The sequence below is a fragment of the Apodemus sylvaticus genome, chromosome 13 (genome assembly GCF_947179515.1).
Source record: "Apodemus sylvaticus chromosome 13, mApoSyl1.1, whole genome shotgun sequence".
NCBI lineage: Eukaryota > Metazoa > Chordata > Mammalia > Rodentia > Muridae > Apodemus > Apodemus sylvaticus.
Window position 1 is genome coordinate 3,238,887 of NC_067484.1, and position 25,774 is coordinate 3,264,660.

General features: G+C 43.0%; 2 pseudogenes; one reads left to right on the forward strand and one right to left on the reverse strand.

Annotated features, from left to right (window-relative positions):
* Window positions 1–1,652: 1,652 nt before the first annotated feature.
* On the reverse strand, window positions 1,653–12,231 carry LOC127664135 (vomeronasal type-1 receptor 1-like; annotated as a pseudogene).
* LOC127664136 (zinc finger protein 551-like) lies at window positions 12,044–23,700 on the forward strand (annotated as a pseudogene).
* The last annotated feature ends 2,074 nt before the right edge of the window (window positions 23,701–25,774 follow it).

The window sequence follows — 25,774 nt, forward strand, 5'->3', positions numbered from 1 at the left end:
TGAACAAAATCTGGAATTGTCCCTTCTCCCACAGCATTGAGCTGGACTTCTCAGCCCATCCCATCAGCTGCGACATTCTTGGCTGGCAGCCCCCAGCCTTCTGCTGGTGTTACCTCTGGCCTTTGTTCCACTGAAAACAATACAGCTGTTTTCACCTTGACAACCAAGGCTGCCTCAGGGCAGTCTCACCTGGAGACCAGCAGAGACCTGTGAGGCATGAAGTCCTTTATCCCAGCAGGCGACCCACTGAGAAGAGGAACCAAGGCGTTCTTGGCCTTCTCCTTGATGTGGGAGGGGGGGACGGGGTTGTTTTCTAAAGGCTATATATATTGACTAAATATTAGTAAAAATGAGTCTCATTTGGCAAATGTCATCCTGACTCATTTCTCTTTTTTCGCCTTCCTGTTTATCCCCAGAATTCTCTTCCAGGTCTCCAGTTCACATGTGGCCGCGGGCGGCTACAAAAAGGGAGACAGCAACAGAAACCGAGGAAATTGAAAATATAATCAGATCCTACTACAACTGTCTATACTCAACAATACTAGAAAATCTTCCTGAAATGTACAATTTTCTAGACAGATACCAGGTATCAAAGTTAAATCAGGATCAAATAAACCATCTAAATAGTCCTGTAATCCCCAAGGAAATAGAAGCAGTCATTAGAAAAAACAAAACAAACAAACAAACAAAACCTCAAGACCAGATGGTTTTAGTGCAGAATTCTATCAGCCCTTCAAATATCTAATATGAATACTTCTCAAACTATTCCATAAAATAGAAGGAACAGAACCCAATTATCTTTATATGAAGCCACAGTTATACTGATACCTGAACCACACAAAGACCCAACAAAGAAAGAGAACTTCAGACCCATTTCTCTAATGAATATTGAGGCAAAAATATTCAATAAAATTCTTGCAAATGGAATCCGAGAACACGTCAAAACAACCATTTATCCTAATCAAGTAGGATGTCCTTGATCTTACCTGTTAATGTGTCTGTTTTATGACAGTCCCATGCTGTTTTTATGGCTATAACTTTGAAATTGGGAATCTTGAGATCTCTGGTGTCTCTTATTGTTCAGGCTTTGGATGCTTCCATATGAGGCAGGGATAATAGGATGGGATGGAGGAAGGAAGGGTGGAGAAGAAAATCTTTCCGATCTCTTGGAGATTGGGTCAGAGAGGAAAGAGAGACTGCAGCAGGTGTTCTGCTAAATTGTGATGATGAGACTGAGGAATTGGATCTGGAGGAGCAGAAGGAGAGGTGCAGATCTTCATCAAAATATCTGCTTCCCTGGGGGCAGGAACAAATCAACAAGTGGAAGGAAGGGGATTCTGAGGGAAATAATTGTGGGATCTGCAAGAGATTGGCACATACTTCTATAAGTGTTCTACTGCTGATCTGAGATAGGACTAGGAGACTGGGTCTGGATAAATTAAAGGACAGGTAAAGATATGCAGTTAGTCTACATGTTTTTTTGATAGGAGACCCCTCTTCATTTTTTTGAGAATCTAATAAACATTGTAAAGAAATAACTGCCATGTTTATTGAATGCTAAATCCCAAACTTTTACAAATTAAGAACCATGACAATAAACATGTAAGATCTTGGGGGGGAAATTATATAAGAGGACGTGTCCTGGAGGAAACTTAAAAGTCAGAGACCATAGTTGGACTGTTCATTTTCTTTGACCAAAAGACAGCACAGAATAGAGGGGCACCAGTATGGGTGAAATTCAACACAGTGGGACTAAGTGTTGGAAAGGCCAAGGACATCAGCACAGACATGGTCAGCAGCCAGTGGCTCGGGTTCACACTCTGGGTTATCCAAAGTGATAAAATGGAAGAGAGAGAGTTAAAAAAGAGAAACGTGGTCGCTAGGATCAGGATGGTTCATGTGGCTCTCTCCTCATGGGCAGGCTTTGGGGACAGGCTGTGGCTACAGATATACTGAACTCGCTGTTTGTGCTTATATAAGACAAGGGCCATGGAGCCACTGGCCCAGGCCATGATGACCAGACACATAATATCACTTAGGGATAAAATCACTCCTGTTAGTAAGAAACCCATTCTCTCAGGCATGGTGGAGGAACAGTATCTGTGGATTCCTTTGGTAGTCAGATTTTTACTGTTCTGTGGGGCATGTGCAATCTTGGTTACATGGACATTGAGCATGAGGTGCAGGATCCAGCAAAGGAAACAGCAGGTGCCAATCCATTTTGAGGATCTAATTCTGAGGCTCAGCCACCCAGAAGTATTGGGGTGGAGCTTAAGAGCCTGAAAGCCACTGAGAAGGGAGGTGGTGCTGAGGGAGACCCCTCTGGCCACTCTGTACAAACAGAGGATAAGATTGCACTCAGCATCCACCAGAAAAGATGTCAACCCAAAAATGACCACTGTCCTAGGGATCCTTTTGGAGAGAAGAACTAGGTTGTTTGCTATGAGCTGATTGAGAATCAAGTTTGTGGGTCTCATCACTTGTGTAGTGAAAACCAGGAAGTCATGCAGATGAAAGAGGAAGGAATTGCCAAAGATTCCAACAGTGGTCTGAATGAGGAACATCATTCCCCAGTTTAAACTAATGCATCCATTTTTATGAGAGGGCTGTGAGCTTCCTTTATTTGAACCAGAGAAATACAGAGATGGGTTGTTACTTACAGTGGTTTGAATGAAAAAAACTCCAGACACTTATGGTATTTGAATAGTTTCTTCACAGTCGATGGCACTGTTTATGACATTATGTTCCTTTAGGAGATGATTCCTTGCTGGAGGAAAACCATCACTGGGAAGGAGAGAGGAAGCCTTGAGTGTGGAGAGCCCGACCCCATATTCTGTTGTTTTTCTTGTGTCTTTAATCATCCAGACTCCTACTCAATTCCCGCATGTGGTAGGCAGAGGCAGGCTAGCCTGATCAACCTAAGGAGCCCAGGCCAGCCAGGACTACATAGTGAGACCCTGTTTCACAAAGCAAAGCAAAGGAAAACAAAAACAAGAAAACAAATAATTATATAATAAAGAAGTCTTACCTTATTGCAGAAATCATTCATCTAGCAGTGAGGTATTGTTTACATTGAGTTTAAGCAGATTTGTTTAGCACAATTCCACAGAATTCAACAATGAAATAAAATACACACAAAATGTTAGGTGATTGTAAATGATTTCACAAGTGTGTATTATACGTCCTATATGTATAATCTACGTTCATAGCTTTTACAAACCTTTGCTTGTAAATGCTAGGTGATTGTATTGTAAATGATTTCACAAGTATGTGTTATACGCCCTATACGCATAATCTACATATAGTTTTTACAAGCCTTTGTTTTGGTTTTTGGATTCTGAGATCAGGTCCTACTCCATTGCCTTGGCTGACCCAAGCTACTGAGCAGTCTTCAGCTCTACCTCCTGAATGCTGAGAATACAAGTGTGGGCCACCTCACCCAGCTTAAATACCAATCTTACCAAAAGCACTCTGAGGGTCCTGACAAATTAAAAAAGCCATCTGTACATCTAAGGAATGTATTCAGACTCTGTGCACAGAAACAAAAAGAGGCACAAAGTACATGTGTGGATAGTAACTTAGCACAGAGGAATCCCAATGGCAAAGACTTGAAGTCTATTAAAAGAAATTAATATATGTATATATGTATTATACATGTGTGTGTATGTATGTGTAATACACACACACACACACACACACACACACACTCACACACTCACACACTCATTTGCTACTATTAAAGCAAACCCAGGGCTGGGATATTCTTCAGTAACGGAGCACTTGGTTCAATACTCCTTATCAGAAAGAACACCATCAAACATTGCATAACAAAAGCAAAGTCAAGAAACTGGCATTTCCTCCCATTGATGTCAGACAAGGCCATACTCTGCTACCTGTGTATCTGGAGCTGAGGGTGGGTGGGTGGGTGGGTGGAAGAGCTCCTTCATGGAGGCAGAGGAGAGGGAGGTTGTGGGATATGGGGCCTTGAGGAGGGGTAACTGGGAAGTGGGATAACATTTGAAATGTAAACAAATGGAATGATTAACGACAACAACAACAACAACAACAATAATAATAATAAGATGATGATGTTGGTGATGGTGATGGTGATGATGAAGAATCTGGCCTTTATGAACCAAATAGTGGGGAAAATCAAGATTTCTCTTGGTAGCAGAACTCTATCTTTGCTAAGTGTTTATGGTCTCCTATGTATAGTAAGTTCATCTTTTGTATGAGTCAAAGTTACAGAAGTTAGGTGGCATTATTTAAAGTAGAATAAAGTCAGTTCATGAAATTTAATATGCAATAGGTGTATGGTACAATATGATGTTACATATGTATATTATATTATTAAAGTGACCAGGTGGGAGGAATCCACCTCTACTTCTAGCATCCCTCAGGCAGAAGATATACACTAGCTCAAGGTGGGCCTGATCCACACAGGGTATTTCAGGCCATGCAGAGCCACATTTTGAGAACCTGTCTCATCATAAACAATTTCAACTCAAATCAGTAATAGAAGAACACCAATCTAAGATATAATGATTTTTCTGAAAATTAAAATTAGGATCCATCAAAACAAGAATTGTATCTCTTTTTGTAACAAAAATTTGTTTAAAAATTAATGGTATTGCATTATAATAAGTTAAATAACTCATATTAAATTTTGGAAAACACAAAAATCTAGATAAAATTACAGGTGCAGTAAGTGAAGAAAATGCTAAAAGTTGAAATGCTTCAAACAGATACACAAATGTTTCTATCGAGGCTCTATCAATTTGGTCACATGATATGTGACCACAGGTAATGTATGTAATTACAGATTGTAATTCATCACGCCCCAGAATCCTGCACATTTCTTCGTGAAGAGTCAATGACATTCTTATTACATTTTTGAAAAGGTGTCTTTACTTGGACCATGTAGGTCTTTGGAAGTTTCTATTCTAATGGGATCAGTTGTGTCGTTAGATTCATCTTACTTAGCAGAGCAGGAAGAAAGAAACAGGGCACGTGTGGATGGGTGGCTTTTACAGAAAATGTTCAGCACAAATCCAGCTAAGAATAGTATGCTCCCACAGGCTTAAAAATCTCATGTCAATCCTGGCACACTTTCAGGTTGAACAAAGTAGACCATTTAAACCCAATAATAGTTCCTGGCTAATTCTGGACAATGGTTAGAGCCTATTTTTAAACAAGTTTGTATATTCATGCTATGCCTTAAAGATTTTTAGAGAAAAAAATCTATCAGAAAAGGAGGGGGCAGCTTACCAAGCCATATTCACTGGGGCAGTAGCCACCTCAGTCACACTCAGAGCAGGAGCACCAGAGAGCATTTCATCCCTGAGAAAAAGACTTGACACACCCTGTGGTCGTCCTGCTGTGAAGTGATTATCATTTTACCTTTCAGTGCAGTGACAGTGTTCTACATGGAGACTAGAAATCATCTCAGAGAAACACCTGCACTGTGTTCAAATTCCTGAAAGCATTAGAGCATTAGTGACAGTTCAGGCCCAGGCAGCGGATACAGAGAAAACCACCATCTGAGATGGCTCAGAACACCAGGTGGAACTGGTGAGGTATATGAAGGCACTGAAGTCTAGGAAGTGGGAACAAGCTTGGCTGTGAATCTTGTCACCTTGTGGTCTTTACTACTCATGTGTGATTATTTGTCAGTCCTGAGAAGTTTATATCATTCAGACCTAAAAGAGGGAAGGTGGAGTGGGGTGGGCAGCCGTGAGCTGCTAGGTCTGACTGTGTTTGTAGACAAGGGTTGGGCTGATCTGACTCTCAGAAGTGAATTTGGGAAAACTTCCATTCACAGACGTTAGTGTGCATTGCATGATATTCATAGTGTATGGGATGCACCATGAAATGGGGAAGGGGGGCACAGAAATGGCTTACTGGGTGAAAGCATTGCTGCCAGGCCCTATCGCTTGAGTTTTATCCCCCATGACTGACAGTTTGGAAAGGATAACATGACTCCTCATATTTTTCCTTGGCCTCACACATATTGTAGGTGTATACATGTGTATGTACACACACATACACACACGCATACACATGTGCACACACACACAAGTGCACACAGGCACACATACAAACTGATTAAATGAATAAGGCAATCAATAAATGTAATTTTAGAATTAAAAGTAGGTTGGCAAAGAGTTGCTCCTATCTTGTTAATATTATAGCCAAGCATATATAAAAAAAAAACTAATATGATGCAGGATAGGAAGTGATTTACAGAAGAGACTTGTGCCAGACTGTGAGAGTGCGCGAGGAAAAAATAAAGGAAGACTTCCACTAAAACTGCATGGTAAGGAGGCATCTCTTTGACCAGCAGATATTTCAAACAAAACTTAAAAAGCTTAAAATTGTATATGAAAAAGCTTACCCATATGCATGAAAAGAGTTACAAAAATGGAATCATATTTGTGGCTACTCCCAGTAATATGAATATTACTTGCATGTAATATTCATGCGAGTCATACATATCTCAACACATAAGATTACACAATGATTTGTCTCCCTCTATTTATTGGTTACAATGAATATAGCTGCTATTAACAGATGTATACAACTTTTATGAAATACTTATTTGATATTATCTAAATGTTTCTGTCCTCTCAAAATGCAGATGTTGAAATTGAAACCCAGATGTCCCTCAATGGAGGAATGGATACAGAAAATGTGGTATATTTACACAATGGAATACTACTCAGCAATTAAAAACAAGGAATTCATGAAATTTTTAGGCAAACGGTTGGAACTGTAAAATATCATCCTAAGTGAGGTAACCCAATCACAAAAGAATACACATGGAATGCAATTACTGATAAGTGGATATTAATTAGCCCAGAAGCTCTGAACACTCAAGACACAATTAGCATATCAAATGATTTCCAAGAAGAAGGAATGAGAGGGCCCTGGTCCTGGAAAGGCTTAATCCAGCAATGTAGGGGAGTACCTACAGGATGGGGGAGGGAGGTGATTGGGGGATGTGTGGAGAGAAGAAGGTTTATGGGACTTATGGGGAGGGGAGAACCGGGAAAGGGGAAAGCATTTGGAATGTAAACAAAGAATATAGAAAATAAATTAAAAAAAAAGAAATTGAAAACCCAATTTAATGATGGGGACATGTTTTAAGATACACACCATTTGATAATTTCATGACTATGTGAATGTGGTAGCATGCTAAAAATGCATGGGATTCTCACCCAATGTGGCCTTTGGGTGTGAAGACCCAGTTAATCATGCAGCTTCTGCTGGTGAAATGCAGCAGGTTGATTTGCAATAAACTTCTTAGATAAATGGAAGTATTTACTCAAATAACAAGGTAAGTACAGTCAACGCATCAGCAAGCAAAATAGTCATTTGGTTATCATAATCAAATATTATCTGTCACACACCAGATGCATAGCTGTATGCTTTTATGAACCTGTTAGTGCACTAGGTTTTTGTACCAACATCTCCCAAAGCCACAAACCATCTTTTCAGTATGCGGTGCTTAGCACACCACTAGGTGAGGGCAATCTTTCAATATCTTTATAATCTCATGAGAATGTTGCTGTGCCTTCAGCGTGTCAGTCCCAAGGTGTCATGATGTGGAATAGAATTAATGGCCTCATAGAAGAGAATATGAGTTAGAATATGACTTTACCTCATGGGGACACATCCAGAAAGTGCTATCTATAAGCAATAGATTCTCACCAAGCATGGAACCTACCAACAATTTGACTTGACTTTATACATATATGAAATAATAATAATTAGAGAAGTCATGAGTTAGAGAGAGGGGGAGGGAAGGAGGGAGGGAAAGAAAGAATGAGAGAGAGAGAGATGAAGGAAGAACAGGCAGGACTACAAATGATGTAAATGTAGTACTCATATATGAAATTATCCAAAAAAATAAAAATAAAAATTCTTAAATGAGAAGAAATGTTCATCTCCTTAGCAGAGACTAAGAGGCTAAGTGTGTATGATATTAAATCATCTACTTTGTCTGCTAACAGTTGTGGGTATTCTCTCTCTCAGGTACAATGAATCTGCAGACATGCCCACTAACAATGCATCTTATCCTAATCTTATCACAGGGCTATGAATCTGTCCTTTTTGGCTAAGCTGTATACACACACACACACACACACACACACACACACACACACACACGCACACACACGCGCGCACACACACATATACATATACATACATACATATACATACATAGTATAGATACATGTATGCATGTATATAAGTGTAGGGGTATATATGTGTATATTATGTATGTGTGTGTGTGTGTGTGCGCGCGTGCACACACGCATGTGCATGCACGTGTGTATGTTTGAAAGGTTGTATGTAAGGAAGTGCCTCACAAACATGCCTGGTGGCTGTTGGTGCTGTGAACTGAACATTGGCCCTCACTAAGAGAAGCAAGTGCTCTTAACCACTGAGCCATTTTCCTGGTCCCTGCACTTGTCTTCTGGAATACAGTTACTTATATCATAATCTCGTAATTTCCAAAGGACAACTAGGTGCCTGGCTTTGTGCAAAGACTTATAATGTCGTATTTAATGAGTGGAATAATTTAGTTCTAAAAGTCAAAACCAGGCAATAATTTAATATCCTGATGTGCCTGTCATAGTTTCTTCTGTGGAGAGGTTCAGAAAAAGTTGTACTATGTAATGCAGAAACATTTCCAAGGCTGGAGACATCAGGAATATATTTTATTTTCCTAAGAGTGTCTTAAGATGTTACACGTCATAAGAATATTCTGAGTTGGGAGGTGATGGTGCACGCCTTTATTCCCAGCACTCAAGAAGCAGAGATGGGTGCATGTCTGTGAGTTTGAGGCCAGGGTGGTCTACAAAGCTAGTTCCAAGACAGCCAATGCTACACAGAGAGACTCTGTCTTGCAAATGTGAAAAAAGAAAAAAATATTCTGGAGGCAGGTCAAGGGGTACGTGAGGGAGAGGGGGTCAAAAATTTTGTACAAATAATGTCATTTTGGAGCATTATGCATTTTTTATCTGCTCTTCACTGTGGATGTGGTGTGTGTGTGTGTGTGTGTGTGTGTTTCAGGTTGAATCATATTATGGAATTGGTGACAAGATCTCAGATTTTAGTTGAGGGGACTGGGAATCTGACTGAAACTTAGCGTAAGACCTTTGCCAGTGGTGGAGTAGCTTGAATGCCTGTTTTGCTATATCTGAATCCAGCCTTCAGATGACTGTTGCAACATAGTTTTCTAAATGAACACACTTGTTTGTGTAAGCAAACAGGCTTTAGACCTTATAGATGCTTCTGCTATACTCAAAATGTCCTGGAAGTTTGGATTCTAAAAAGTTGAACCAAACTCTCAGAGCACTAAAGTCCCTGGGGTTTTTTTCTTTTCTTTTTCTTTTTTTTTTTATTTTTTTCTAACCTTTTGTGAAAGAGTGTTTGTCTGTGTGTGTGTGTGTGTGTGTGTGTGTGTGTGTGTTCCATGTGTGTGCAGGTGCCCGAGGAGACCAGGGGGTGTTGGATTTCCTGGAACTTCAGTTACAGGTGGTGGGTGTTGAAAACCGAATCCAGTCCTGTACAAGAACAACAAATGCCCTTAACTACTGGGCTAGCTCTTCAGGCCCAAAGATAAATATTTTAAATAATTATTACATTTATTTTTTTAAACCAGGAATTAAATTGTGTAAGTATAGCCTAAAGAGTTTTTCATCGGGAATTTATAACTAGGCCACACCTGGTGATGAATTCCATTTTTAAAGAAAAAATGTAATGGGTGTGGGTATATGTGTATCTGTGAATTGTTTGTAGGGCTGGTCCCTGCAGAGGTCAGAAGAGAGTCAGATCCTCTGGAACTGAGGTTACAGAAAGCTGTGAGCCACCATATAGGTTTGTGGAACTGAACCTGGCTATTCTGCAAGAACAACCAGTGCTCTTCACTGATGACCCAGCTATCTAGCTCAGATCCCAGATATTAGGTCTCAAACCTGAAAGAAATAGCTAACTGAGGTGCCTATTTAACATTAGCTAAGTGGAGGGGCCACCGGGTTCTTCCTTAGCCCCCACCTGTTGCAGCGGATGACTTTCCAGCTCAGGAGCTGGGCTGCCCTGCCTCCAGATGCCCTTTACTCTATAATCCAGCCATTTTGTTACATGACCTGTTTTTCTACCCTGTCTCTCCCTATCTCTCCCCGTCTCTCCCCATCTCTCCCCGTCTCTCCCTATCTCTCCCCATCTCTCCCCATCTCTCCCCATCTCTCCGTATCTCTCCCCATCTCTCCCTATCTCTCCCTATCTCTCCCCATCTCTCCCCATCTCTTCCCATCTCTCCCCATCTCTCCCCATCTCTCCCCATCTCTCCCCATCTCTCCCCATCTCTCCCTATCTCTCCCCATCTCTCCCAATCTCTCCCCATCTCTCCCCATCTCTCCCCATCTCTCCCCATCTCTCCCTATCTCTCCCCATCTCTCCCTATCTCTCCCCATCTCTCCGTATCTCTCCTCATCTCTCCCCATCTCTCCCTATCTCTCCCCATCTCTCCCTATCTCTCCCCTTCTCTCCCCATCTCTCCCCATCTCTCCCTATCTCTCCCCATCTCTCCCCATCTCTCCCCATCTCTCCCTATCTCTCCCCATCTGTCCCCATCTCTCCCCATCTCTCCCTATCTCTCCCTATCTCTCCCCATCTCTCCCCGTCTGTCTCTCCCTATATCTCCCCATCTCTCCCCATCTCTCCCTATCTCTCCCCATCTCTCCCTATCTCTCCCCATCTCTCCCCATCTCTTCCCATCTCTCCCTGTCTCTCCCCATCTCTCCCCATCTTTCCCCGTCTCTCCCCGTCTCTCCCCATCTCTCCTCTCTCCTTCCCTCTCTCCTAGCATGGCCTTGCTCACTCTGGACTCTGTCTGGCTTTGCTCTCATCATCTCTATGACAAACCTCCTCCACCATATCTAGGAGCAAGGCATATCTATTTTTTAATTTTGTAAAATTTTCATTCAGCAGTATCTTGACATATTTGTGTTTGGGGCAAACGGAAGACATAGTGCGTATATAAATTTTTAAGGCAACTGCTTCTTTGGATGTTGAACAAGAAATATTACATGGAAAGTATAAAATTGGATCTATGTGTTGGGCACACTCACTAGAAGATAGGCAGGAGAGCGGCGGTCTGTGGGAGTAAAAGGCAAGGATGTCCCTGTAGCTGCTTCTCTAGGACAGGCTAAACATTCTCATCTTCCATATAATGTACCCAAGCAACACTGTTTTTGTCTTGTCGTTAACTGAACATACAGAGAGTTACAAATTTTGTTACCAATGCTTTTGACTGAAAGCATTTGAACAGCAATAAAAATGTATATTATAGCCTAGACAACAGTTGTCACACGCATGTATGTATGTGTACGAGTACAGGTACAGGGTACAGGCACGGGTATGGGTATGCGTGCGTGATGTACACACACACACACACACACACACACACACACACTCACAATGGGTAAGGGGTTGTTAAAGGTGCATAGGTGAACCAAAAATACCTGAAACACCATAAAGTCTCATGAGAACTGCTTCATGGAGTCCCTGAATGCATATAATGCATATATAAATATACAGATACAGATATTCAGGCACACATATGGCTCCTAAACTGCTATATGGAATACGTTTATTTGAATTGTTTTCTTTGTAGCCTCTTGATGTACAACGAACTTCATGGTGTCTGAAATAAGATACCATCACAGAGGTTATCACAGAGGTTAACAGATCCCAGAAACACTGGAATAGCTTTATTTGAGTATCTTTCTCTCGCCAGAAAGCTGTAGTCACAAACTCACATCAGCATGCCTGTTTTCTTTTAAACTAAGTTCACAGGGGTCAGGTTTGGAGGCAGGGTACTTGACTGGGGAGCGATGGAAACTACATTTCCCAGGATGCAATACGCGAGACGATGGGGGAGTTGAGCCAATGGAAATTCGGCATTTATTTTTATTTCTATTTTTTGGTTGTGTGTGTGTGTGTGTGTGTGTGTGTGTGTGTGTGTGTGCACGGTCGCGCGCGTGCGGTTCGTGTGTCTGGAGCTGGACTTCCAGCGTGGTCTTCTTGGAGGTCGTTTAGCTGTTTCTGGGGTTTGTTGACCTAACTGGAAGCTCCGGCGAGGTGGGTCGTTCGGGTGGCAGAGTGCTTAGAGCTGCTCCGCAGTACAGAGGCCCTGCGGAGGCCCAGCGACTCCGCCCACATGCTCCGAGCCAGGCCTAGGGAAGAGACCTTGGTGACCTTGCATCCTCTGCAGAATCCAATGGCTGTGACCACTCACAGGAACCTGGCCCAGGTAAGTGCTGCATCCTGCGGCTCCCACCCGAGCGCTAGAGCCCCGGGAGAGGCCCCACCATGATCCCGAAGCTCCTAGTTGGTGCCCCTGGCAGGAGGCACCTGTGTGCTGGGGTTTGTGAGTGTTGCAGAGATGACGCCTGGAAGGGCGGCTAGGCAGGGAAGATATGGAGTCCTGGTATCCAAGTGTTTGTAGAAGCAGTTGTGAGGTCGATTTGCATCTGAGGAATTTGAGTTTAATTCTTCGGACACCGAGAGCCACTTGAGAATTGTGAACAGAGATCCTGTTCGGAAATAGTATTCTACATTTTCCTGAAGTTACTCAGAGGAAGGACAAACAGGAGGAGGAGACATGAGGTGCAGGAGAGAGTAGTGCCACAGGTCTGGCAGCTCTCCGGTGAGGTTCAGAATTGTGGACCGCTGCATAGACAGAGTTGTAGTCATCCCAGACCTTCAAACCCCAAGGTGATCAGGGTCACTGTGTGACTGGAGCCTGTGAAGACGCCTGCGGCTGCTAGATTCTAACAGCCTCCTCCTTTTCCAGGGTTCCCTGACTTCAGAACCAGTTACAGAGCTTGGCATGGTAAGTAGATCCTGCCTTCACCCTCATGCCACCCATACAATTTTGGGGTTAGTGGTTCTTGGTCTGTATCTCAGTGCACCCTAGGAGCCCTGGGCATCGCAGGCTTGAACAGGTTAGGTACCTAACCCAGAGATGTATAGGCTGTGCGTTGTATGAAATTGTTGGCAAGCATGAACAGAAGTGTAGAAGGTTGCTTCTCTCAAAGAAGTGTGTGCCAATATGTGCCTATGCCTGAAGGGGAGACTGAGTTACTTAGGCATGTGCAGAATGATCTTCCTTCTCCTTGGAATAAAGATCAGTGAGTTGAAGGCGTCAGACCCCAAATTATAGGCATTACCTGGCTTCCACTGGTGATTGTTGGTTGGTGTCTTAGTTAGGGTTTTATTGCAGTGAAGAGACCCCATGACTCTGGCAACTCTGAGAAAGGAAACATTTAATTGGAGTTGGCTTATAGTTTCAGAGGTTTAGTCTGTTGTAGAAATATTTAATCTCAATCAGGGGTTTTGCACTGCCTTTGATAATTTGGTTCCTGGATAAAAGACAGACAACTTTTATTATTATAATAAGGCCTAATCAGCACTAGAGCTGGGCAGATATCTATCCTCTGTGCTATTAGAATCTGTTTCTCCATCAATAACCCCAAGGTATAATTTGCCACGTTCCACCTGGGCAGCTCTTAACTTCGGTTTGCCAGCCCTCGTGGCTGTGTTTTCGGGATTCACCTACCCCATGGTGGCTTCCTCTTCTCTTCACCATCTTCTCTCTCTGTGTGTTTTTGCTCAGACCTCAAGCCTGAGAACCCCAAACCTGGCCTTTGTCTCTTCTGCCCAGCCATTGGCTGTCAGTATCTTTATTTAGTCAAGGAGAAAGGTCATGTTGTATGTCTGTGTGGGTTCCCTGTGGGCAGCCAGGCCGTGGGCGTCAGTGTTTAGCATCACGATACATAGTAAATGACCAAACCTCAACATTAGTTCATCAGTGTCCTGGTCGGAAGCATGGCAGTGTGCATGCAGGCATCCTGCTGGAAGAGCTGACAGGTTTACATCGCCATCTGCAGGGAGCAAAAGGAGACTGTATGTTGGACATAGCTTGAGCATTGGAGACCTCAAAGCCCGCCTCCATGGTGACACACTTCCTCTAACAAGGCCACACCTCCTAACAGTGCTACTCCCTCAGGGTCAAGTATTCATACACATGAGTCTATGGGGGGCAAACCTATTCAAAACACCACAGTGGGTGAGGTTGACCCAAAGAGTAGCATCAGCTAGGATAGCATCATCACAGGGTTGAGGCTGCTTTGTAGTGGGGTCTGTGAGAGGTTGGGGAATTCCCTAAGAACTCTCTGGATCCTATGTGTTGAGTAACCAATGGGTAGGCCAGGGGGATGCTTTCAGTGTGTAGCTATGGTTATATGAGAACAAATATAGAGAAGTGTGTGGAACAAAAAGGTCTAAGTTTTTGAGGTGGAAGTGCAAATTGATGATCTCAAGGTCTTGACATAGTAATGAAAGTTGCACATCCTTGTTTGGTTATATATGGGATGAAGGGTGGGCAGGACTACTGGGCAGTTCTGCAGCAGCTCTCCGTGTCAGGGCCAGAATTAGATGTAGCCTATCATCCTTCTATGTATTGGTGCTGCACACGAGTAGTGAGTGAAAGTGAGAGCCCAGGGTAAGTGGTACTCAGGCCTGTATTTCCTCATGGGCAGATAGGATTAGATGGGAGATGGGCATGACATTGGAGTCTTTGGAAGGAAATGGATCATAAACTTTTTTCCCTGTCATTCAAGGCCATGTAATCCTGAGGGTGTGGCTGTGGGAATGTAATCATACAAGAAAAGTACGATTCAGAGTGCTGTGTGTGGGACTAGGGAGATGGTGCAGTGGGCAGAAGTGCTTGTTTTTCTTGGATGAGGGCCTGAGTTCAGATTTCCAGCACCCGGGCCCTGTGGACCCTGTCTGTAACCTCAGCACTGGGGTTGAGGGTCGGGAGCAGAGACAGGAAGATCTCTGGAGGTCACTGGCTAGCCAGTCTGGCTAATCTGGTGAGGTCCAGTTTTATTGAGAAGGCATATCATACCAAATAAGGTAGCAAACAATTGAATATGACACCCAACATTGACCTCTTGGATGCACAAATGTGCAGAGGTAGGGTGAACTAATTGCCCCAGGAGCAGTAAGTTAGGAATCATAGGATAAAGAGGTGAGCCCATATTCCTTGGGTCTGGAAGATTTTTAGCGTCTTCTGGGTTATTGTCTGACAAGACAAAATTTAAGTTAGCCTATCTTCTCTCTAGCCATTTTTCTTCCTAACCAGTATCTGTGATAAGTCACAGCATTGATAAGAAGGGGGTAGTAGCCTTCATCCTAGGCCTTGAGGTTATATTTTATCTTTCTTTTTATCTTCCTGTGTTTCCATGGAAGGGTACAATATCAATGGGCAGAGAATGGGCCTCAGTGGGTGAGTGTCTCCTGTGATATGGGACGGAGAATATAGAGAGCAAGAGATGTGTACTGGGGCAACAGAATTGGAGTGCTTCGAATTAGAGTGCTGAAAGAGAAGCTGATTATACGCTGAATTGTTTCCATTGTGATAGGATGTTTCCTTTGAGGATGTGGCCATTCACTTCTCCCAGGAAGAGTGGGTGCTCCTTGATAAGGCCCAGAGACTCCTGTACTGCAGTGTGATGCTAGAAAACTTGGCACTTGTGGCATTTCTGGGTAAGGTCCTCGCATGGCTCCCAGTGTCCAGAGTGGCGTCTACCTTTATTTTTACCCAAGAGTGATTGCTATCTTAGGAGTCATAACAAATCTCAAACTTTCTCTTCAGCATCCTATGCCTTGGTTTCTGCCTATTTTCTGTAGTTGTCATTTCTTTCTTTTTTTCTCATTTGAGACAGTGTCTCTCTATATATCCCCTGATGTCTTGGAACTCACAATGTAGACCAGGCTGGTCTTGAACTTACCAAGATCTGCCTTCCTCTGCCTCCCCAATGCTAGAATTAAAGGCATGCACCAGGCTTAGTTGTCATTTCTTTATGGCTGCTTTTGTGAAGAATTGCCAGTGTTGTCATATGCATTCTCTCTCTCTCTCTCTCTCTCTCTCTCTCTCTCTCTCTCTCTCTCTCTCTCCTCTCTCTCTCTCTCTCTCTGAATATTTGCATTTCTCCATGTGTTTGGAGATGCAGGAAAGGTCTTGATTGTTTCGTAGAGTTGATAAGTCACGTTGTCTTAAAGGAGACCAGGCCTTGCAGTGGGCACCTAGGGAAGGGCATGTTCACATGGTATCAGAAGACAGCAGAGTGCCCTCAGTGTTTTAGTAAGGGTACAACCCATATCTCACTTCTACCTTTACTCCACATTTAAAACTTTGGCATCTTGTAATTGCACCTGCAAGTTTTGGTTCTTGGCTACCTTGATGCTCTGTTGTGTTCTTAGTTTTTGTAACTGCCCACAGTTACATCAAACGGGTCACCTGGAAGGAAAGCTGGAGATGAAATACAATGGGTTTGTGAAACAAATAAGGAGCCAAGACAAGTTTTCTGATCAAGGCTCAATGTTTTAATGGGGGGGGGGGGCTCCAAATATAAAGGCGGGGGAAACCCTTCCCCCAAAGACTGGAACTGCAGAACCGGTTTGGTTGCTCAACAGGTGGCTAGTGTCTCAGGAAACTGCAGGTCCTTGAAGAACAATGGGCTAGACCTCCACCCTAGGTGGGAAGTAGTGGCGAGCACCGAGGTCTGAAATTCCCACTGGAAGGCTGGGGGGAGGGCACAATTCCTCCCTAATTATTAGTTTTAAGATGAGAAGGTAACAACCTGGTGGATAGTGGTAACAAGGGAGAGGAAGCATTGACCTGGCCCTCCTAAATCCTTTATGGTGTCTTTTGTGGAGGACAGTGGTTGTTATTCTAAGAAATGCCTTTAGACACCAACCTCTATGCAACCAGGTTTGCTTCACAGGGGTCTCAGAAGCAGAAAACATGGTCCTCCCCTTGCAGTGCTTTGCCGGGCACCTCCCACTGGTGCCCTTGCCCGCTTGTAAGCAGACATACATAGATCTGAGTTCTATGTAGCTCCAGTAGGATGTCCACTTACAGTGGGCTCATCAAGACCACGGTCTGCTAATCGAGTAGGATGATAATATACTTGTATAGGTTTTGATGCCAGGGAGTTGATTTGTTGCCAAACACCCTGCAAGTGTCTTTGAGCTTTTCCCTGATTATAGTGACTATTCATTGTAAATTTTAGAAGTAACACATCTATTGATACTTATCATGGCATTTGAGATGACTTACTTCTAAACTCTGGACCAGCTCTCCAATAATTTGAATGGTATAAAGAGCATCAACTTGTTATTATCAATGTTATTGACAGATCTATCCAGGTGTGGTTCAAAATACAGTTCAAACTTAAGATCTATGAAAGGTTAATAAGGCTATGTAGAACTTATGAAGGCATTAAAATCTGGCCTGCCTACTCCATACAAAATTATTATGATTCAGAAGGTTGTGTTTTGCTTTGCATCCTGATAATTGTAAAACATTTATTGGCTAAGACATTGCTCTAAGCTTACCACAGGAGGACTTAAGCCTCTGTTCTCAAGTGGATTCAGATTAACTGGCAAAAGACAAATAACTTTACAGATAGTAGATCTTGGACAGTTTAATTTTGCTTCTACCACTGTAGCCAATAAACTTGTGAAAAAGTGGCAGCAGGCCTACACTGGCACAGCTCTTTTTAACTTTTATCACTCTTGAAATTATCTTAATTAAAAAATATGGGTAAAATGTTCTATAAATGTCTATTAAATCCATTTGGTCCATGACTTCTGTTAGTTCCACTGTGTCTCTGTTTAGTTTGTGTTTCTCTGATCTGTCCATTGATGAGAGTGGGGTGTTGAAGTCACCCACAATTATTGTGTGAGGTGCAATGTATGCTTTGAGCTTTAGTAAAGTTTCTTTTACAAATGTGGGTGCCCTTGCAATTAGATCATAGATGTTCAGAATTGAGAGTTCTTCTTGGGAGATTTTTTCTTTGATGAGTATGAAGTGTCCTTCAGTATCTTTTTTGATGACTTTTGGCTGAAAGTCAAGTTTATCCAATATTAGAATGCCTATGCCAGCTTGTTTCCTGGGACCATTTGCTTGAAAAATTGTTTTCCAGTCTTTTACAATGAGGTAGTATTTGTCTTTGACACTGAGGTGCATTTCCTGTATGCAGAAAAATGCTGGGTCCTGTTTATGTATCTAGTCTATTAGTCTATGTCTTTTTATTGGGGAAATTGAGTCCATTGATGTTAAGAGATATTAAGGAATAGTGATTGTTGCTTCCTGTATGTTATTTTTATGTTTGTGTGGTTTTCTTCTTTTGGGTTTGTAGAAAGAAGATTACTTTCTTGCTTTTTCTAGGGTGTAGTTTCCCTTCTTATGGTGGCATTTCCATCTATTATTCTTTGTGGGGCTGGATTTGTAGAAAGATATTGTGCAAATCTGATTTTATCATGGAATATCTTGGTTTCTCTATAGTGATTGAGAGTTTTGCTGGGTATCATAGTCTGGGTTCACATTTGTGTTCTCTTTGGGTCTGTATGAGATCTGTACAGTATCTTCTAGCTTTCATGGTCTCTGGTGAGAAGTCTGGTGTAATTCTGATATGTCTGCCTTTATAAGTTACTTGCCCTTTTTCCCTTACTGCTTTTAATATTCTTTCTTTGTTTAGTGCATTTGGTGTTTTGATTATTATGTGATGGGAGGACTTTCTGTTCTGGTCCAGTCTTTTTGGAGTTCTGTAGGCTTCTTGTATATTCATGGGCATCTCTCTCTTTAGATTAGGGAAGTTTTCTTCTACAATTTTGTTGAAGATATTTACTAGCCCTTTAAGTTGTAAATCTTCACTCTCATCTATGCCTTTAATCCTTAGATTTGACTTTCTCATTGTGTCCTGTATTTCCTAGATGCTTTGGGTTACAAGCTTTTTGCATTTTCTTTGAATGTTGAGTCAATGTTTTCTATGGAATCTTCAGCATCCGAGACTCTTTCTTCTATCTCTTGTATTCTGTTGTTGATGCTTGTGTCTCTGACTCCTGATTTCTTTCCAAGGTTTTCTATCCCTTTGTGATTTCTTTATTGTTGCTACTTCCATTTTTAGCCCCTGGATCCTTTTGTTCAGTTCCTTCACTTGTTTGTGTTTTCCTGAAATTCTTTAAGGGATTTTTGTGTTTCCTCTTTAAGGGCTTCTACTTGTTGACCCATGTTCTCCTGTATTTCTTTAAGGGAGTTGTTTATGTCCTTCTTGAAGTCATCTATCAGCATCATGAGATGAGATTTTAAATCCAACTCTTGCTTTTCTTGTGTGTTGGGGCATCCAGGACTTGCTGTGTTGAGAGCACTGGGTTCTGATGCTGCCTTGTGGCCTGGGTTTCTGTTGGTAGGGTTATTGTGCTTGCTTTTCACCCTCTGGTTATTTCTCCTGTTAGTTGGTCTCACCTGACCGGCTGGTGCTTGTCCCTCCTGTGGGCCTGTAAGGCTGTGTCCCTACTCCTGGGAGACCAACTATCTCTGGCAGGGTCTGCGCACAGAAGGCTGTGGGGTGCCTGACATGCAAATGGTGACCAAAGACTCCTGTCCAGCTGCCCCACTAATCGTATGTCCTGTGTTCTCTTAGCTGTTCCCCTCCAGAGAGATATTGGAGAGAAAGTGGAGCACTTAACCTCCATGCTCAGAAGTGGAGGCACTGCTGAGAGATCACTCTCTCCCTGTGGGCTGTGCACAGAAGGCTGTGGAATGCCTGGCTCTCTGGGGCAAATGGCAACAAAAGGCCAAATCGATCCATTCTTATCTCCTTGTACAAAGCTCAACTGCAAGTGGATCAAGGACCTGCAGATTATACCAGACTCACTGAAACTAAAAGAAAAGAAACTGGGGAAGACCCTTGAGGACATGGACACAGGGGAACATTTCCTGAACAGAACACCAATAGCTTATGCTCTAAGATCAAGAATTGACAAATGGGACTACATAAAATTACAAAGTTTCTGTAAGGCAAAGGACACTGTTAAAAGGACAAAACAGTAACCATCAAATTGGGAAAAGATCTTTACCAACCCCACATCCAACAGAGGGCTAATATCCAATATATACAAAGAACTAAAGAGGTTAAACTCCAGAGAAACAAATAACACTATTAAAAAATGGTGTACAGAGCTAAACAGAGAATTTTCAACTGAGGAATATGGAATGGCTGAGAAGCACCTAAAGAAATGTTCAGCATCCTTAGTCATCACGGAAATGCAAATCAAAACAACCCTGAGATTTCACCTCACCTCAGTCAGAATGGCTAAGATCAAAAACTCAGGAGAAAGCAGGTGTTGACAAGGATGTGGAGAAAGAGGAACACTCCTCCACTGCTGGTGGGATTGCAAGATGGTACAACCACTCTGGAAATCAGTTTGGTGGTTCCTCAGGAAATTGGGCATAATACTACCAGAGGACCCTGCTATACCATACCTGGGCAAATACCCAGAAAATCCTTCAGCATGTAATAAGGACACATACTCTGCTATGATCATAGCAGCCCTATTTACAATAGCCAGAAGCTGGAAAGAACCCAGATATCCCTCGACGGAGGAATGGATACAGAAAATGTGGTACATTTATACAATGGAGAACTACTCAGCTATTAATAACAGTGAATTTATGAAATTCTTAGGCAAATGGGTGAAACTGAAAATATCCTGAGTGAGGTAACCCAATCACAAAAGAACACATATGGTATGCACTCACTGATAAGTGTATATTATCCCAGAAGCTTGGAATTCCCAAGACACAATTCACTGATCAAATGAAGCTCAAGAATAAGGAAGATCAAAGTATGGATACTCTGGTTCTTCTTAGAAGGGGGAACAAAATATCCACAGAAGGAGATACAGAGACAAAGGGTGGAGCAGAGTCTGAGGGAAAGACCATGCAGAGACTGCCCCACTTAGTGATCCATCCCATATACAGTTACCAAACCCAGACACTGTTATTGATGCCCACAAGTACTTGCTAACTGGAGCCGGATATAGCTGTCACCTGGGAGGCTCTGCTAGTGCATGACAAATACAGAGGGGGACACTCTCAGTCTGCCATTGAAGGGAGCACAGGGTCCCCAATGGAGGAGCTAGAGAAAGGACCCAAGTAGCTGAAGGGGTTTGCAGTGTTGTACGAGGAACAACAATATGAGCCACCCAGTACTCCCAGAGATTCCAGGGACAAAAACCATCAACCAAAGAGTTCGCATGGAGAGACCCATGGATCCAGATACATAGGCAGCAGAGGATGGCCTTGTTGGACATCAAAGGGAGGAGAGGCCCTTGGTCCTGGGGAGGCTTGATGCCACAGTGTAGGGGAATATCAGGACAGGGAAGCAGGAGGGGGGTTGATTGGGGAACAGTGAGAGGGGAGATGGGTTATGGGATTTTCAGGGGGGGGACCAGGAAAGGAGACAACAACTGATATGTAAAAAAGAATATATCTGATAAAAAATCCTTGATCACTAGCTTCATCTGGGGACTTCAGCTCAGTGTAGACACATCCCCAATAGACGCATCCTGGTGAAGGCTGTTGGCTGAGGAATTGCTTGGAGAGCCTGCTGGTGTTTTCCTGCACCTTATTCCCATGTGTTTTGTCTGGTGTAATAAACCCATTCTGTATTTGAAAACAGCTCCCTTAGTATGTCTGCAACTCATTTGTTCTTAGAACATTCCAGTGCTTTCATTGCCTCTTCTCCATTATTTTTTCTGTGATAATCCCTTGTCTATGTAGCACAGGCTAATCTCAGACTTATCGGCCCCTTTGCGTCAGATCCCCAAGTATTTAGAATGGTATGTTGTTTTTTGTGTCTAACTTACCTTTGTGATGTGCGTTTCCCTCTCTAGGATTATTTCATTAGCATGTCAACATGTATTTTTCTGATTTCAGGTTCCTGTTCTGGAATGGGGGGTGAAGACGTAACTTGTGTGCATAATGTGCCTGCAGAAGGGGTGGTGTGTGAGACAAGGCCATCTCCTGAGGAGAGTCATCTTGAGATACGTGCTTCAGCTTTAGAAGACGTTTTGCCTCAGACTGAGTTCCTGAGCACATATCCCGTGCAGACATTGTGCTTGAGCAGAACAGGTTCCAGTTTTAAAGAAGAGAATAACTGTCGCTGGAGGAGTTACAGTGGAGTAAAGTCCTATGAAGGGGATCCTCACAGGACTTCCACTGTGCCAAGCTGCAGATCCCATGTGTTGACCAGGCCATTCATCTGTGGGAAGGATGGGGAGGAGGCCGTCTCCTCCACAGGCTGTGGTCAACAGCAGGCTGCTTGCCGTAGTGAACAGCCCTCCACAGCCTGTCTTCAGCAGCAGGCCACTTGTAGAAGCGAACAGCTTTACAGCAGTGGTGAGTATGGGGAAGTGCTTTTGAATGGAGAGAGGCATTGTAAGGATGGTGAATGCCAAAAAGGTTCAAACTGCAAACATGTCCCTGCTCAGTGTCCCAGTACCTCCTCTGAGAAAAGGCCGGCTGAGAATAGCAAGTATGAGAAAGCCTTCTCCTGCAATTACAAACGTGCTCAGCACCAGGACAGTCACTCCGGACAGAGGACCCATGAGCACTGTCAACATAAGAAGTCCTTCAGCAAAAAGTGCCGTCTCAATACACTAGACAGAATTCATCCTCAAGAAAGGCCCTATAAATGTACTGAATGTGGAAAAGCCTTTATCTATAAATCTGAACTCATTTACCATCACAGACATCACACTGGTAGAGTACATTATGAGTGTGTGGAATGTAGAAAATCCTTCATGTACAAATCCAATCTCACCGAACACCAGAGAATCCACACTGGAGAAAGGCCTTATCAATGCGAACAAAGTGGAAAATCCTTCAGACAAAACTCTAGCCTCTTTAGACACCACAGAATTCATACTGGAGAAAGGCCGTACGAGTGCTATGAATGTGGGAAATCCTTTAGACAGATCTTTAATCTCATCAGACACAGGCAAGTCCACACTGGAGAAATGCCTCACCAATGTGGTAATTATGGGAAAGCCTTTAGCTGCAAAACTGAACTCACTCAACACGAGCGAATTCACAGTGGAGAAAAGCCGTATGAGTGTAGTGATTGTGGAAAATACTTCAGGCAGTTCTCCAACCTCATTCGACACCGGAGAGTGCACACTGGTGACAGGCCTTATAAGTGCAGTGAATGTGAGAAATCCTTCAGTCGCAAATTCATCTTCATCCAGCACCAAAGAGTTCACACTGGAGAAAGGCCTCACAAATGTGGGGAATGTGACGCATCCTTCACCCGAAAATCTGACCTCTTCCAGCACCAGAGAATCCACAGTGGCATGCGACCTTATGAGTGTGAAGAATGTGGGAAGTCATTCAGACAATGTTCTAGCCTCATCCAGCACCGGAGAGTTCATACCGGAGAGAAGCCTTATGAGTGTGTCGAATGTGGGAAAGCCTTTAGTCAGAGTGCTAGCCTCATTCAACACCAGAGACTGCACACTGGAGCAAAACCTTATGAGTGTAGTGAATGTGCGAAGTCCTTTAGCCAGAGTGCTAGCCTGATTCAACACCAGAGAAGCCACAGTGGAGAAAAGCCTTATGAATGTAGTGAATGTGGCAAACCTTTCACCCATAAGTCTGACCTGATTCAGCACCAAAGGGTTCATACTGGAGAAAGACCTTATGAGTGCTATGACTGTGAGAAATCCTTTAGCCGTAGATCGAATCTTGTCAGACACCAGTGAGTTCACACCTAAGAAGACTCTTTATCATGTACGAATTGTGCTGCTAAGGGTGTTCTTTATTGTGTCTAGGGGAGGCGTACACAGGTGGAAAGTGCATAAAGATTTATGCCTGCCCCCGATTGGACAGAGGTTGGAAGTGTGCAGCCTTGTGAGTTTTGCCTTTACAAGCAGCTGACTAATAATTTGTGGCCATTCTCTGGGAATCCCAGGTATGGATCTGGCCGGTGTACCTCATCCTGACCAGTATTTAATACTTCTTTCAGATTCGGCTCAAAAGTAGAAAAGTGCTGTTTAACAGGTGTAGTAACACTGGAGAAGACTCACAGCCCTCTCTGAGTTCAGAGATTATTTATCTGGGCTTCGGAAGTGGAACTTATTTCAAATATGTGGGAAACTTTGAGAAGACTCATTACAGTTTTTAGATGCCCAGGGCCATGTCCTGATTTATGTCATTCGCAGTATCTGTGATAGAAACCCTGTCACTCTTACCACTTAGAAGATTATGAGTCTGATTATCCCTGCTAAGTGCTTAGAGGTACAGACCTCTCTGCTCTGCTCTGGCTTTAGCCTTGAAGACCCTTTTCCTTTTTAGGGCAGCAATCTTATTTAGAAAGTGTGGTCTGAGTTGTACTTTCAACTTTTCTAGGAACGATCACCTTGTTCAGGACAGGTTTTGTTCTCACACTGTGCTCTGATTATTTCCAGGCTGGAACTCACCAACTTGTGAAATACTTGCTGCACATTACTCTGGCCAAACTTTTGAAAAGGGAGTTTGTTTATGCTCCTTTGATCTGGAAGGTTCTGTGCATTCTGTGGCATGACTTGTCAGGTGACCTGTGATGTCAGCATGAAGGGTGGACTAATTCCATAGATATCTCCACTTTGTTTTAGAAGGTATGGTAGAGCTGCAGGAAGCAGCTGCATGGAGTATTAGTCTAATTTTCATGGCTGCTCCTGCCCTCACAGGAAAGACTGCTGGGTTTTGTGTTCCTGACTTACTGGAGGTCCTATGATTTTGGGGAGGCAAGAAGTCTTCATGAAGAGGAGTGTTATGACAACCCCAGGTATTCCCGCGCCGCCTGAACAATTGGATTCACTTTCCACCGGGATGTCACATAATTCCTAGCGTTGTTGAAGGTAATCTCTTCAGCAAGGTTTGCAATGGAGCCATTTGCTATGTGTGAAGCAGTGCATAGGGTAGTGATTGGGACAGGGACTGAGTTAATGGATATGAAAATAATCCTGCATTTCTTTATTGTGCGTATGTGTGGCTTGGCGTACACAGACTGTGGTTCACGTGTGGCGGTCAGAAGGCAGCTTTTGGAGCTGATTCTAGTCTACCATGTGGGCTCCGTGATTGGATCGAGGTCATCAGGCTCTTGGCAAATGTTTTAACCTGCTGAGCTGTCTCTCTGACCCTGGAACGTGCTTCTGTTAAAACTTCACCCATAGATGTTCCAGTGATTTTGTGTGAGTTGACAAATACACAAGATCTTTATAGCTATTTCCTGTGGCTGTGAGCTTTTGTCAGAGAAAACACTGAGATGATTTTTGTGGATTCCTCTGACCCTCTGGCTCTGGCATTGGCAGAGCCGTACAGTCAGAAAAACAAGGGGAGGAAGGTGATTCTGTGAGGTGGGGTATAATTCTGACTTGTCATTTGAAGGGCAGTAACTTTTATTACTTACCAAGATTGTCTGTCAGTAGAGCTGTGACTCTCAGATTCTCAGAAGACAGATGACAGAATCCACACCAGGTTGTGAAAAGTTTTGAGAACAGCAGGATATCTAGGTATACTGTTTTGTGCTACTTTTTACAGCATTATTTATGTATCGTCTGGATGAATGATACTTCAAGGGCATAGCATGGCACTGTGGCATATGCCTACAGTTCCAATTTCTAGAAAAGGCTGAGGAATGAGGAGTCCATGAGCCCAGAAGTTTGTAGCTCAGTGGGGGCAACATACCATGACTCTATCTAAAAACAACAGGTCAATTTGGTAAAGTCTTGAAATCATTACAGTTATGAAAATGAATTTGCCCCTCATCTGTATATTTACAACATGCCCCTTTATATTTTCTACCTC